Below are 15,545 nucleotides of genomic sequence, written 5' to 3'. Positions count from 1 at the left end.
TTATTTATATCAAACTGGATAAAATGTGTGTATTTCTCATAGAGAAAAGACCTGTCGAGGTAGAAATGTACCTTTCAACTATTCATGGGTACACGAGTACACTGGGGAGATTGTAAAAGTGCAGATTGTGATTCAGTAGGTCCGGTGGGCATGAGTTCTATTTTTTTAACAAGCTGATTTTTAACTAGTGATGCCACAGTCTCTGATTCATTAACCACAACTGTGAATATCAGAGACATAATTAGAAAGGTAAAAATTCTCATTTAATTTTGAACTTAAAGTGTTTTATGGATTTTAAACCTTTAATAGAAAAGTGAGCACAGCAGCAACAATCATTTGTGAGTATTTACTATAGACTGTGTATCTTTCTAGTTTTTTTGTGTAGGATTCCAGGAAAAAGGCCTGGGCTGCGGCCACAATGGGCGTGGCCCCCAGGCCGGGCCGCCCCTCCAGGACCCCCGACGGGGCCCTGCGCTCCTGGCGGCTCCCTCCCCCGCCGCCCCGCTCCCTCCCGGAAGGCCTTGGGGCAGAGCGGTCCCACCCACTGCGCGCTGAACAGAGCCCGCGTTTCCTCAGAGCTGGAACTCCCGGCTCAGGCGGGGTCTCTTCCCTCCGCCTTCACGGAACTGCCCCGGAGCCCGAGGGCAGGGCGACCTCACTGAGGCTGCCGGCTCTGGAGGTGCCCCGGCGGCCGAAGCCATGACAGTCGCGGGGACGGCGGGCTGGGTAAGTGGGCGACGACCCTCCGCCTGGTCCGGTGCCCGGGCGGCAGCACAAGACCAGCTTCTGAGGGGCAGGGGTTCGCTGCCACCCGCCGCTGCTGTGCAGAAAGAGCGGCCTCCAGCGTCTGGTTCCCGGGAACTTTGGTCCGTCCTCTCGCCCCTGCCCTCGTCCTGGCTCGCGAGACCTGGTGGGCGTGAGGAGGGGGTCGGCCTGAGCGTCCTGAGGGGAAACGGGGCAAGGGAGGCGCAGGGTCCGGCTGCAGCGTCAGCGCCCCTCTTCCCGACTGCGGGGAAAGCGGCTGAAAACTCCTCCCGAGGCGCGCAGGCCCCTTATTCAGCCGAGTCCCTCTGCGCTCCTTCCTTCCTGAGTTAAAGTACCGGGGGGAGGGGACAGGGCAGGGAACTGGTGCAGGTAATGGGGAACATCCAAAGGTGATTGTTAACTAAGGAAAACCAGCTCTCCCAAGGTCAGGAATGCGGCGCTTTTCTTTGCCTGGGCTCACTGAATTCCTTCCTTTGATATGCACCTCAGCTCTCTGGGGCCTGCATTCTGTATTTGCATATCCTGAGTGCCTCAGGGCCCGCCGGCTCACATTGGAGGGCTGCAAGTGCTGAAGACTGTGACATCCTTTGTTTACTGATAGGGCAAGAACTATTCCATTTCTCACAGGCTTGAGGGGCAGACAGTGGAAAAAAGTCAGAGAATCTCACTCGGCCTGTACTTTGGTTTACATATAGATCATATTTATACTTAACTGTGCTAATAGAGGTTCTCAAGTCCAATCAACTTGTACTACTGCCCTCTATGTATCAATTTCATCAATATCATAAGATAAATGCCTATAGAATTGACTTAATCCATTTAAATAGGATAATGATTTTGAAAGGAAACATAATAGAAATATAACAACGAAACCTTTACCACTAAAGGCTGGGTCTGGAACACCCTAAATAAATGTTCCATTGTTAAAATATTGAAAGATGTAGTCAATAGAAATATCAAAAAAATGACAAATAATAAGGGTAGCAGAATGTTGAAATGTTCTATCTTTATCATTAAAGTGGCAGAAAATCATTTATTAGTAGGCACTGGGGGCAGAAGATGCCTGATTTTATATCTGTGTCATATTTGTGCAGTTGTTTCAACAAGTAACTTAAAGACAAAATGGAAAAACAAGGAGGTTTGTGCCTGAGATCATGTTGATGTGAAACCAGGGATGGCCACCTTGTGCCAGGTGAGTTAAGTTTACCTGGCAGGTAGACCGCAGAGCTCCTGGGAAGCAAGGGTTGGAATTTTTCTGCTGGGTGCCCCTTAGGTTCTGTGACTTGACTGACTGTGAGTCATGTTTCGGGAAAGACCTGATCACAGGAAAAGGGTGGGAATAGAGTGATTTGGGGAGCAGCTAACAACATTCATCACAGCTCACGGCCTGAATGAATTTTAAAGAAACAGGAAAACAAATGCTTCTTATGGAATCAGAGAATGTGAGGGCTGGACAATCCCAGAAAATGAGGAACACCCATCCCATTTTCCAGATGACAAAACAGAGGTCCAGCAAGGTGAAATCCCTCACCCAAGTTGCACCCGTCTCTCCTCCCCACTACGTGGTTCATGAAAGCAGGACTCTTCCTGTCTTGATCACTGCTGAGCCCCAAAAAGGGCCAGGCATCTAGCAGCTGCTCCAAAAATTTGGGTTGACTGTAGGAACAATGCTATTTCTTTCTTTCTCACTCTTATTCAGGATTGTGCCAAGAACTCCCCAGGTTGCAATGTAATTCGATAAATGTAAATATTAATTGAGTTTTGTTGTGATGAGGACTTAGGCTTTGAAGGTAACAGACTTGGTTCAGATCTTGGTTCTGCCACTCCATAGCTGTTTGGCTTTGGGAAAATTACTAAACCTCTCTGAGATTATTTCCTCCTTTGTAAAGTGGGGATAAATCTATCTGAGCCAGCAGAGCAGCTGCATGAGAGATGTGCACTAAATATTGGTCTTTCTCACTCTCCTACGCCATCTCTCTGTTCTTCCCAGAGAAGCTGTACAGAAGGATATAGTACTTTTGTTTAAAATAGTTAACTAATTAATTAATTAATTTGTTTTTGGCTGCGTTGGGTCTTCGTTGCTATGCGCAGGCTTTGCCTAGTTGCGGCAAGCGGGGGCTACTCTTTGTTGCGGTGCGCGGGCTTCTCATTGCGGTGGCTTCTCTTGCTAGCCTTAACCCCAATGCTAGCCTTAACCCTGGCTCTCACAACATGAATTCCTCTTCCCATATCTTATCCACTAATTAATATAAATGTAGGCATATTATTTCTATTAGCCATATCACACCTAGCCATTTACTCCATCCTCAGATCTGGATGAACTTCACATTCAAAATACTCACTCACTGGAGCTCTAGGAGCAATAGCACAATCATCTCATATGAAGTAATGTAGCAGTTATTCTATTCTCAGTCTTACTGATAAATGGATCATTTACACTTTCAACAGTAATTATTACACAAGAACACCTATGACTAATTTTCTCCTGACCCCTACCCAGAATTTGATTATCTCCGCAGTAGCCGAAATCCAACGAAGCCCCACTTGATTTCACGGAAGTAGCATCAAAACCTGTATATGTCTTCAATGTAGAAAATGTAGCAGGCCCATTCACCCCGTCCCTCCTAGAGAATATGTCAATGTCCCTATAATAAAATTTCCACAGCAATCTATTTTTAGGAGCATTCGACAATCCCTAGGTGCCAGAATTATATACAGCCCAAGTCATCATTAAAACTCATCTAACAATCTCCTTTCTATGAATTTGAGCCTCCTACCTACAATTTTGATATGATCAACGCATACATCTCTTATGAAAAGTGTTTTTACGACTAACATTAATCTTATGTATATGAGAGTTTTCACTACTTGTCATCATACCAGGCAACCCACCACAAATTTAAGAAATATGTCTGACAAAAGAGTTACTTTGATAGAGTAAATCTTAGAGGTTTCAATGCTCTGATTCCTGGAATTGAATTCTTCCTAATAATTTTACATTCTCCATGCTACCTACCACATTACACCACATGCTATATAGTAAAGTTCTCTAAGTAAGCTACAGGCCCATACCCCAAAAATATTTTTGTATATCCTTCCTGTGCTAATAAACTCTCATTGTTTTTACCATCATTCTACTGACCATTTTCTCAGGAAATATAATTGTATAACAAGCTCACACTGGTTAATGGTATCCCCATTCTAATAAAAAACATGAACCCATAAGCTACAGAAGCATCCAACAAATATTTCCTAAAACAGTCCACCACATCAATACTACTTATAATGGCTATTATCATTAATCTAATATACTCTGGTCAAAGAGCACAATGAATAACAAGAATCTTTAATCCAGCAGCATCCACCCTCATGACAATCGCCCTTGTCACAAAAGTAGGACTTTCCCCATTTCACTTCTGAGTGCCTGAAGTCACACGAGGCATCCCATGAACAGCAGACCTGATGCTATCAACATGACAAAATTGCACCCCTCTCAGTTTTATACCACAGGTCACCTTCCATCAACCTAAATATACTATTAATCATAGTGATATTATAAATCATAGCTGGAGGCTGAGGCAGACTTCGCCATACTCACCTGGAAAATATTACACCCTCCTCATCAATTGCCCATATAGGATGAATAACAGCTATTATAATGTATATTCAGATTATAACAATCCTAACCATACTAATTTATATCATAACAACACTGTCTTCTTCTTATTTATGCCCAGATCATGTACTACAAGAGTATCATTATCACACACATGAGATAAAACACCTCCCATCACAATCATTTTCCTCACCATTATAGTATCATTAGGACATCGCCCATCACTATCAGGCTTTCTACCCAAATGAATAATTATCCAAGAGATAACAAAAACGACAACATCATTCTACCAACACTAATAGCCATCATAGCAGTCCTCAGCATATATTTCTACTTGCAGCTAACATACTCCACATCACTAACTATATTCCCTTCATTAAACAACACAAACACAAAGCAATTTGAACATACAAAGAAATAACCTTCCTATCATTACCAATCATAATACCCACACGGTTACTACACACAACACCCATTCTATCGGTGCTGGACTAGGAATTTAGGTTAGTTCAGACCAAGAGCTTTCAAAACCCTAAACAAGTGAAATTTACTTAATTCCTAAAAATAAGGATTGCAAGACTTTATTCTACATCAATTGAATGTAAAGCAAACACTGTATTGAAGCCAAATCTTTACGAGATTGATGAGTTTTAACCCCAGGAAACTTTAGTTAACAGGCAAATCCTCTAGTCAACTGACTTCAGTCTACTTCTCCTTCATTTGAGAAAGAAAAAAAGAAAAAAAAAAAAAAGGCAGGATAATCACTGGCAGAACTGAAGCTGCTTCTCTGAAGTTACAATTCAATTTGTTGATTCACCACAGGGTTTGCCAGAAAGAGGGCTCAATCTCTGTCTTTAGATTTACAGTCTAATTCTAACTCAGTCATTTTACCTCTGTTCATACACTGCTGATTATTTTCAACAAATCACAAAGATATCGGCATTTTATATTTACTATTTGGTGCTTGAGCTGGAGTAGCAGGCAGCACCTTAATTATATTAATCCAGGCTGAGCTATGCTGACCTGGACCGCTACTTGGAGATGCCCAAATCTGTAAGGTTGTCATAACAGTCCCTGCACTTGTAATAATTTTCTTTATAGCTGTACCCGTTATGATTGCAGGCTTTGAAAACTGACTTGGGCCATTAATAACTCGGACAACTGAAGTAGCATTTCCCCCAATAAATCATATAAACTTTTGACTACTTCCCCCATCATTCTTACTCCTACTCATATCACCAATAGTAGAAGCTGGTTCTGGTACCAGTGGGACGGTGTATTCAGCTCTAGCCTGCAATCTGGCCCATGCAGGAGCCTCTGGCGACCTAACTGTTTTCTCCTTACATTTAGCAGGTGTCTCCTCAATTCTTGGTATTATTACTTTTATTACTATTGTCTTTAATACAAAACCAGCAGTCATATCCCAATACCAAACACCATTATTTGTTTAATCTTCCCCAACTATAGCCATATTACTATAATTACCAATCTCAGTCCAAGCAGCCAGAATTGCCATGCTGTTAAGAGATAGAAATCTAAACACTACTTTCTTTGACCCTGCAGGAGGAGACCGAATCCTATACCAACACCTCTTTTGATACTTTGCTCACCCTGAAGTCTGTATTCATGGCCTAACAGGGTTTGTTATAAACTCACATAGCATTACCTACTATTTAGGACAAAAATTGCCTTTCAGCTATCTGGGAATAGTATGAGTCATGTCCACTGGTTTTTTAGGAGTTCTCTTGTGGGCCCATCATATGTTTACCATAGGGATAGCTGTGGACTCAGGAGCATACTTTGCATCAGCTACCGTAATTACTTCTATCCCTACAGGAGTAAAAGTATCTAGCTGATTAGCAACTCTTTATTTAATTTTTCTTTTTCTTTTCTTTTCTTTTTTTTTTTTGGCTGAGTTGGGTCTTGGTTGCTGCGCATGGGCTTTCTCTGGTTGCGGTGAGCGGCAGCTACTCTTCGTTGCGGTGTGCGGCCCTTTCATTGCAGTGGCTTCTCTTGTTGCAGAGCACGGCCTCTAGGCGCGTGGGCTTCAGTAGTTGTGGCTTGCGGGCTCTAGAGGGCAGGCTCAGTAGTTGTGGCACACGGGCTTTTTGCTCCGCGGCATGTGGAATCTTCCCAGACAAGGGCTCGAACCCGTGTCCCCTGCATTGGCAGACGAATTCTTAACCACTGCGTCACCAGGGAAGTCCCTGGTTAGCAACTGTTCACGGAGGTAATACTATATGACCTCCTACTATATTATGAGTTTTAGGCTTTAGTTTTTCTTTTTACAGTAGGTGGTTTGACAGGAATCATCTTAGCCAACTCATCCCCAGACATTGTCCTCCAGGATACATACTATGTAGTAGCACACTTCCATGACCTAATGTCCATGGGAGCAGTCTTCACTATTATAGGAGGCTTTCTACACTGATTCCCACTATTCTTAGGTTATACAGTTAACTCAGCATGAGCAAAAATTCACCTCACAAGTATATTTGTAGTAGTAAATATGACTTCCTGCAGCACTTTCGTGGCCTCTCAGGGATGTCACTACGTTAGTCTGAGTACCCTGAGGCACACACAACATGAAATATTTTGTCTTTAGGCTCATTCATCTCAGTAGCAGCAGTAATGCTAATAATCTTCATACTTTGAAAAGCATTTGTGTCTAAACAAGAAGTCTTAGCAGTGGGAATTGCTACTCCTAACCTAGAATGGTTACACGGATGTCCTCCACCATATCCTACGTTTCAAGATCCTACCTATGTAAATGTAAAATAAGGAAGGACTCAAGTCCTTTTCAACCAGTTTCAAGCCAACACCATAACAATTATGTCTTCCTCAATAAATGAGATAAAAGTAAAAAGTGAGGTAGCTTTGTCAAAGTTAAATGATAGGCTAAAATCCTGTATATGACTAAGGCATATCAATTTCATCTAGGCTCTCAAGATACAACATCACCGATTATGGAAGAACTTTTACATTTTCTTCCTCACACATTAATAGTGATTTTTAAAATAAGTTCTCTAGTCCTCTATATCATTTCACTAATATTGACATCTAAACTCATATGCATACAATAGATGCACAGGTAGAGAAATTGTGAACAATTTACTAGCTATTATTGTAATCTTAAATGCCCTATCATCATTGTGTATCCTTTACATGATACATGAAATCAATAACTCTTCCCAAACCATAAAAACTATGGGTCAGTAACGATACTGAAGCTACAAATACACAGATTACGAAGATTTAAATGTTGACTCCTCTGTAATCCCCACATCAGAGCTAAAACCAGGAGAATAATGACTAATAGAAGTCAACAACCGAGTAGTTAGGGATAGTCATTGAATATTAGTTTCATCTGAAATTGTTGTACACTCCAGAGTTGTTCCTTCTCAGGCCTAAAAGAAACTGCTATCCCAGGACGCCTAACTTAAAGAATCCTAATATCAACAGGACCAGGCCTATGTTGTGGACAAGAGAGCTCGTTTTCCTGAGTTCAAAGACAGGACAGAGGGATATGTCTTAGATATGGGGTGAATCTTCAGCCCATGGGGATGCACTCTCCAAGCTCCAGTATAGGAATGGGGCCTCTAGGGTCCCAGGCCACCCACCACGCCCTCTGGAGCAGGATCTGGGCAACATTCCCTGTCAGTGATGAGGCAGCCCTAGCACTTGTCACGGCCCGATGTCGTGTCCTATGTGGGCCCCATGCTCTTGGGACCACACCTCACACTCTGCAGGTCCATGCTACAGGGTCCTTCATGCCTCAGGAGTAGAGACCACACAGCAAGCAGTTCCCTCCGCAACCAGCAGGAGGAGGGGAGGAGAACAGGGGCACCAGGGGACTCTCATTCAGACAACAACACCCCAGCGGTGCCAGCGGGGACAGTGATGATGCAGATGAGGCACAGACCAAGAGATGGGACCAGAGGACCCAAAAGGCAGCTGGTCAGGTCCTGGCTCACCTGCACCCCGGACACCTTTGTCCCGCATACACCCCCTTCCTCATACACCCTCTCCTTAAATGCAGATTCTTCAGATGCGAACAGGCAGCGCTTCAGACTGAAAGTCAGCTCTTCCAAAATGACCCGTCAGCAAACACTGCAGGATTCCACTCCAGTGGGTGCCCTGGAGTCGACAACTCAGGGACTGAAGTGGCTATCGGTGCCAGGGGCAGTGGGAGGGAATGGGGAATGAGACTTTCATGGTTGTGGAATTTTGGTTTTGCAGGACGAAAAGTTCTAGTGATGGTGGTGATGGCTCCACGAGAAAGTGAATCTATCTGATGCCTCAGAAACGTGCACTTAAAATGGTGATGATGGTAAAGGGTATGTGACGTGTGTTTTATTTCACTTAAAATAAATTCTTAAAATAATGTCTTGTTAATTGAGATTCCATTTCGACTCCCCTTCATCACAAATGTCGGAGGCCCAGACACAGTCCCCTACCTTAGGGGCCATCACGGTACCCTCACAGAGCACGTGGGAGACCATTCTTAGGGGGGGCTAGTCTGTGCTCACCTGACCTCTGTCCAGGGGGACCCAGGCAGTGGTGACCCCCATAGATTAGACATATGATATGCTATAGTATTAATACGATACCACCAAGTGTTGTCACTCACCGGAACACAGAGCAGCAACCCACTCGAACATTCTTGACCTCATATGTTTGTGACAAGATGAAGAGAAGAAAAGGAACCACAGGTTAATCAGGACAACACCCTTAATGCAGAGGTTGGAAATCTCAAAGGGGACAGGACACACTGCAGGCAAAGAGCGCATATGCGGTCTCCCTATCCATGTGATCCTGACCCATGCAGGTATGGTGAGACCCACACAGTCCCCGCACCCTATACCTGGGGCCACACATCCACACTCACCAGGGTGACCCACCTCCCCAGACCCCTCCACCTGGGTCACATGTCCACAGTCCCAGGGTGACCTCACCTCCCCAGACCCTGCACCTGGGGTCACACGTCCCCTTGGTCAGGACACCATGGCTCTGCAGGGGGCTCCCACAATGTGGAAACAAGCTGGGTCCCTGGGACCTCCTGGGATGGGAAAAAGTGTCAGGTGGGTCTCCTTTCCCCACACTTGGCCCAGAGGAGTCCTCCTGTCCTCACTTTGGTTCTGTGTGATTTTAACTGTTTGTACAGCTTTCATACTAGAGTTGAACACACGACCCTGGTGCTGGCATGTTCAGTCCTTTCTCGTCTCACTTACATGCTGAGAAAACATACAGGAGAGCAGGGCAGAAAGCCGAGGGGCAGCTCTGGACTCTGCTGAGTAGGGACGGTAGACTGGAGGGAGAGCTCAGCAGCAGCCTCAGCTGTCACCCATCGGCCTTTTGCCCGATCTGCGTGCCCTGCAATCAATTCAGCAGCTAAACCTGCTTCCCTATGCACCATGCACGTGCTGGTAAATTGGAATTATTGCCAGGTAGTCCTCCTGAGGATTCTCCATGAGCCCCAGGGAAGGTGAACCTTGGCAGGGATTAAGACTAAGGCCCCGACCATAGCACTGACCCTTGGGAGGACCAGGTCACCACACTCAGAAGAGAGGCTGTTATGTAGACAAGCCCACCTCATCTCCAGACCCTAGACATCTAAGCACTGACATTCAGATGCAGGCACGGAGCTTCCCAGTACTGAGGCCAGGCCGGGTCTCTACCCAGGTCCCCATAGTCCTAGCGTACACAGAACATGGTCAGGTCTAAATCTTCTTATTATAGACAACACATGGTCAGCTCTAAACATAATCAGTAGACAGGACATGCAGAGGTCTAAATCTACCATGTAGACACAACTTGATCATGTTTAAACTAGCTTAGGGCTGATCTCATAGGGGGTACAGATCACACACATGGGTCTCTCATCTTTGGACACCCACGTCAGGAAACTGAACAAAATCTTTGTCATTAAACATTTCAACAGGTAAAACAGAAATGTTCCCAATTTCTCTGGCCACCTGATGGTCAGGATCCACGGGCGAGCCACGAACTTCTTAGAGTGCAGCCCAGTCTGCTGCCAGGACAGACAAGAAGTGGCCTGATTCCAGACTCCCAGGCTTCCAGAAGGAGGTGGCCACACTGCAAGCCAGGTCAGGAGAGTCCTGCATGGTCCGGGCCGGGAGATCCGGTCTGTCCATTCGGCTGGCCGATTCCGGGCGGGGCGCTCAGGGCCGCTGAGAGCCCTGCACTCAGGTCCTGCTTCCCTGCAGCGTGTGCGTGTGCGTGTGCGTGTGCGTGTGTGTGTGTGTGTAGAGGGGGCGGTGGCTGACGGCTCCCATGGTTCCCAACCCGGGCACCGCGCTGTCTTCGAGGGGAGGCACGGGGAGAGGTAGGGGCACAGAAGCCGTTGGAGAGGAGAACCCACCGCGGAACTCCTTGCACACTGGCTCGCCCCACCCGGAGACCCGCCTGCCCATCGTGGGCCGCATGTCGCCCCCCAGTCCCCCACCCCCGAGGGCAGGGTGCCTGCTCTTTCAACAGCACAGGGTCTCACATGAAGGAGACCCAGTGTGGACTGTCAGCCCCCAACTCCTGATGCTGTGTTTAGGGGGAGAATGAACCCCCTTGACTGGGTGATGGGACCCTGTGAGGAAAGAGGTGGCGGCCCGATCCAAGTCGGGGCCTGGCTGAGATATGAGGAAACAGGAGCCAAGGGCAGGGCCTGGAGGCCAGGCCAACAGGAGGGGCACCCCCAGCCTTGGCCGGGCTCTCCAACGGTGACGTTGTTGCTTTAGGGGACCTGGGACAGGTGACTGAATGTAATGGGAGTCTAAACTGGACCCTGAATGCGGCTTAAAGAAGGTGTGAAGGATGTTACTGAGACAGTGACAGTCATTGGAAGACAAACTCTGTGTCAGGATATCCTGCTCCCTCCATTTAAATCCCTGAGATCTGTGACCTTTACGTGGCTACGCAGGATTGTTAGAGCAGCTGCGTGCGGATATATCTGGGGCACAATTCAGTCTGCAGCCAACTTGCAAGTGGTTCCAGCAAACACACAGGTGTGCGCACAGGCAGGCACAGCACACACACAAACATATGCACGTGCACAGCACAAATATATTCACACACTAGCATGTGAACACACATGCACCCATATGCCCATGCACACACTAATGTGTGCAAGTTCACATACCTATCCACATGCACAGCATATTTATGCAAACAGGCACATGCACACGCATAGCACACACACAGGGAATAAAGTGAATCCGTAAAGCATTAATTCCTGAACACAAGTGAAGCTGACATGTATTTTTCCCTTTTCTTAGCCTTGATGTTTTCCACAACAAAAAAGTTTAAGAAAAAAGTTAATGGCAAATGACTTTTGATTCATAGGACTTTCTGATTTTATTCCACAAATATTATGACAGCAGAAATGAATGTAGATATTACATGTGTCCACTAAGGGAAGAATGGAGAAGAAAAACACGGTCCATCAATACAAGGGAATGCTATTCAGCCTAAAAAGGAAGTCAATTCTGACACAGGATGCAGCAGGGATGAACCTTGAGGGCATTATGCTCAGTGATGTAAGCTAGACACAAAAAAACAAACAGTGCTTGATCCACTCATACAAGGCCCCTAGAGCAGTCGGAAATATAGAGACATAAAGTAGGATGTTGAGGGCCAGAGGCTGAGGGAGGGACAATGGGGAGTGAGTGTTTAATGGGGACTGTTTCAATTTTGCAAGATGAAAAAGTTCTGGAGGATGATGGTGGTCAGGTTTGCACAACAGTGTGAATTATTTCCTGACCCTGAAATGTGCACTTAAAAATGGTTAAGATAGTACATTTTATGTTATGTGTACCAGACCACAATTTTTAAAACTTTTCCAAAAACAACAGGAAATAGTCCATGAATACCACAAGATGCACAACTTCACTAACAACAGAGGGATTAAAGCCATAAGAAAAATACTGTGCATACACCTACCAGAATGGCAGACATGAAAGACATAGTATCAAATATCAGCAGGATGTGGAGCAATGGAAAGCCTGGTACGCAACGGGGGGATGCAACCACTTCTGAAGCAATCGGGCCTCAGATAGCGAAGTCCGTGCACAGAGACCCACAGTGCTCCTCCCAGTTGAACACAAACCCACCAGCCCTGCACCAGGACACACGGACATGGACTGGCAGCCACAGGAGCCAAACCTGAAGGAACCTGAAGGCCATCACAGACGGATGCAGAAATGAACCATGCACGCTCCTATGAAGGAATATTCCACAGCAATGGAGTACATTTTGTTTAAAGGTAGTAAAACTATAAAAATTATTTTTTAAAGAAAACTATATTTACAAGATGAAAGAATCTATAATTCTGGCACCTAGGGATTGTCGAATGCTCCTAAAAATAGATTGCTGTGGAAACGTTTATTATAGGGAAATTGACATATTCTCTAGGAAGGACGCGGTGAATGGGCCTGCTACATTTTCTACATTGAAGACATGTACAGGTTTTGATTCTACTTCTGTTAAATCAAGTGGGGCTTCACTGGATTTCTGCTACTGCGGAGATAATCAAATTCTGGGTAGGGGTCAGGAGAAAATTAGTCATAGGTGTTCTTGTGTAGTAATTACTGTTGAAAGTGTAAATGATCCATTTACCAGTAAGACTGAGAATAGAATAACTGCTACATTACTTCATATGAGATGATCCTCTGTGCTATTGTTCCTGGAGCTCCAGTGAGTGAGTATTTTGAATGTGAAGTTCATCCAGATATGAGGATGGAATAAATGGCTAGGTGTGATATGGCTAATAGAAATAATATGCCTACATTTATACTAATTAGTGGATAAGATATGGGAAGAGGAATTCATGTTGTGAGAGGCAGGGTTATGGCTAGCATTGGGGCAATAATATATAAATTGATGATGTTGATGGACATAGTGGTTCTTTAATAAGTAATTGGAATGCCTCAGCAATGGGTTGTAATCATCCATGGGGGCTGATGATTTTTGGCCCTTTCTGGATTTGTATATAGCCTAGGATTTTCCATTTGGTTAATATGAGGAATGCTATGGTGAATTAAATTGGGTAATTTGTGAAAGAATGTTGATTATAAACATATTCTTAGGAAGAGGACTTGAACCAGTGCAGAAAAAGTTTCAGTTTTACATAATTACCGGGCTCTGCCAGCGTAACGAACCCTGTTCTACAGTAGGGTATGTATAAATTAATTGAATGTAGATTATATCATCATTTAGTTTGAAGACATTTTGTAAAGGAAGCCGTATTGCTCTTGTCCTTTCATACTGGAAGAAATCTGCAATAGACAGAAACCAACCAGGATGACTCCAGTCTGAACTCAGATCACGTGAGACTTTAATCGTTGAACAAACAGACAATTAATAGCAGTTATACCGTTGAAATGTCGTGATCCAGCATCAAGGTCATAAACCATATTGCCCATATGAACTCCAGAATACAATTACACTGTTATCCCTAGGAAAACTTGTTCCATTGACCAGTGTTTTAGAAGAACAGGTGATAAAGCATTTTGACTAGCTGGCCTAAATTTTAATCACTCAGAAGTGGTTTTATTCTCCCAAAAATAAATGGCGCATGGGCTCAAGACACACCTGCTTCAGTAGTTGTGGCGTGCAGACTCAGTAGTTGTGGCCCAATGGCTTAGTTGTTCCGTGGCACGTGAGATCTTCCCGGACCGGGGATCGAACCGGGTCCCCTGCATTGGCAGGCGAATTCTTAATCACTGCATCACCAGGGAAGTCCCAGATTCGCAGTCTCCCTTTTAATATACCTTAAGCCCAAAGAATCCATGGAAAATTGTTAGAGAAAATAAGGCAATAAAATATTGTAAGGACTATAACAGAAGCATATAGTACACAGTTCATATAGACACATCCCAAGCAGTTACAAAGTATATTAAAAGGGAGGCTGCAATTTTAAAAGAATAAGAAAAATTATACCCACAAACTCCCAATCTTTCCTGAAACGTTGCAATCTGAAACCCTATTGTAGGAAGCAGAAGATTCCAGGAGATATTCTACAAATGAAGCACTCCAAACCCTGTGGTTGGATAAGGAATTCTGGAAGGAAGGTATCCTCACCCAAGGAGAGCAGGTTCCTATACTTCTCTAACATCACATCCCTGTAAAATTCCCATTGATCTTGGTCCAGGCATTCTCACTCCTCTTGACAGAAATCTATGGCCACATCCTGGAATGTCAGCAGTCCCTGAAATTAAACGTACACATGCCATGTGGCCACGGGAAGTGTTCATAATATGACCCAAGAAGAAAACAGCAAGTTAAGAGAAGGTTTTAATTTAGAAGAGTCTCTTTAATTATCCACTAATACATATATATATATATATATATATATATATATATATATATATATATATAATTTTTTTTTTACAAAGTAACTTTCTCTACCTTATTTCTAACTACAAGAAAAGAGTATGGCATGTGATCCACAAAACCAGTATAGAGACTATACTTGTCTGGAAAAGAAATGATAAAATGATGGTTTCAACACAGGCATATGCATTTTTGAGTGTTTTATTTATATCAAACTGGATAAAATGTGTGTATTTCTCATAGAGAAAAGACCTGTCGAGGTAGAAATGTACCTTTCAACTATTCATGGGTACACGAGTACACTGGGGAGATTGTAAAAGTGCAGATTGTGATTCAGTAGGTCCGGTGGGCATGAGTTCTATTTTTTTAACAAGCTGATTTTTAACTAGTGATGCCACAGTCTCTGATTCATTAACCACAACTGTGAATATCAGAGACATAATTAGAAAGGTAAAAATTCTCATTTAATTTTGAACTTAAAGTGTTTTATGGATTTTAAACCTTTAATAGAAAAGTGAGCACAGCAGCAACAATCATTTGTGAGTATTTACTATAGACTGTGTATCTTTCTAGTTTTTTTGTGTAGGATTCCAGGAAAAAGGCCTGGGCTGCGGCCACAATGGGCGTGGCCCCCAGGCCGGGCCGCCCCTCCAGGACCCCCGACGGGGCCCTGCGCTCCTGGCGGCTCCCTCCCCCGCCGCCCCGCTCCCTCCCGGAAGGCCTTGGGGCAGAGCGGTCCCACCCACTGCGCGCTGAACAGAGCCCGCGTTTCCTCAGAGCTGGAACTCCCGGCTCAGGCGGGGTCTCTTCCCTCCGCCTT

General features: G+C 44.6%; 1 long non-coding RNA gene across 1 annotated transcript; it reads left to right on the top strand.

Moving 5' to 3' along the window:
• Positions 1 to 628: 628 nt before the first annotated feature.
• LOC309642196 lies at positions 629 to 8,541 on the top strand. The gene is made up of 4 exons (XR_014253039.1): positions 629 to 726; positions 1,860 to 1,957; positions 5,945 to 6,020; positions 8,421 to 8,541. It is a non-coding gene; the product is annotated as an uncharacterized lncRNA (long non-coding RNA).
• The last annotated feature ends 7,004 nt before the right edge of the window (positions 8,542 to 15,545 follow it).

This window comes from Balaenoptera physalus (genome assembly GCF_965194825.1).
Source record: "Balaenoptera physalus genome assembly, chromosome: 14".
Taxonomy (NCBI): Eukaryota; Metazoa; Chordata; class Mammalia; order Artiodactyla; family Balaenopteridae; genus Balaenoptera; species Balaenoptera physalus.
The sequence above is the reverse complement of the archived record's forward strand: the minus strand, read 5'-3'. Positions and strand labels throughout refer to the sequence as shown.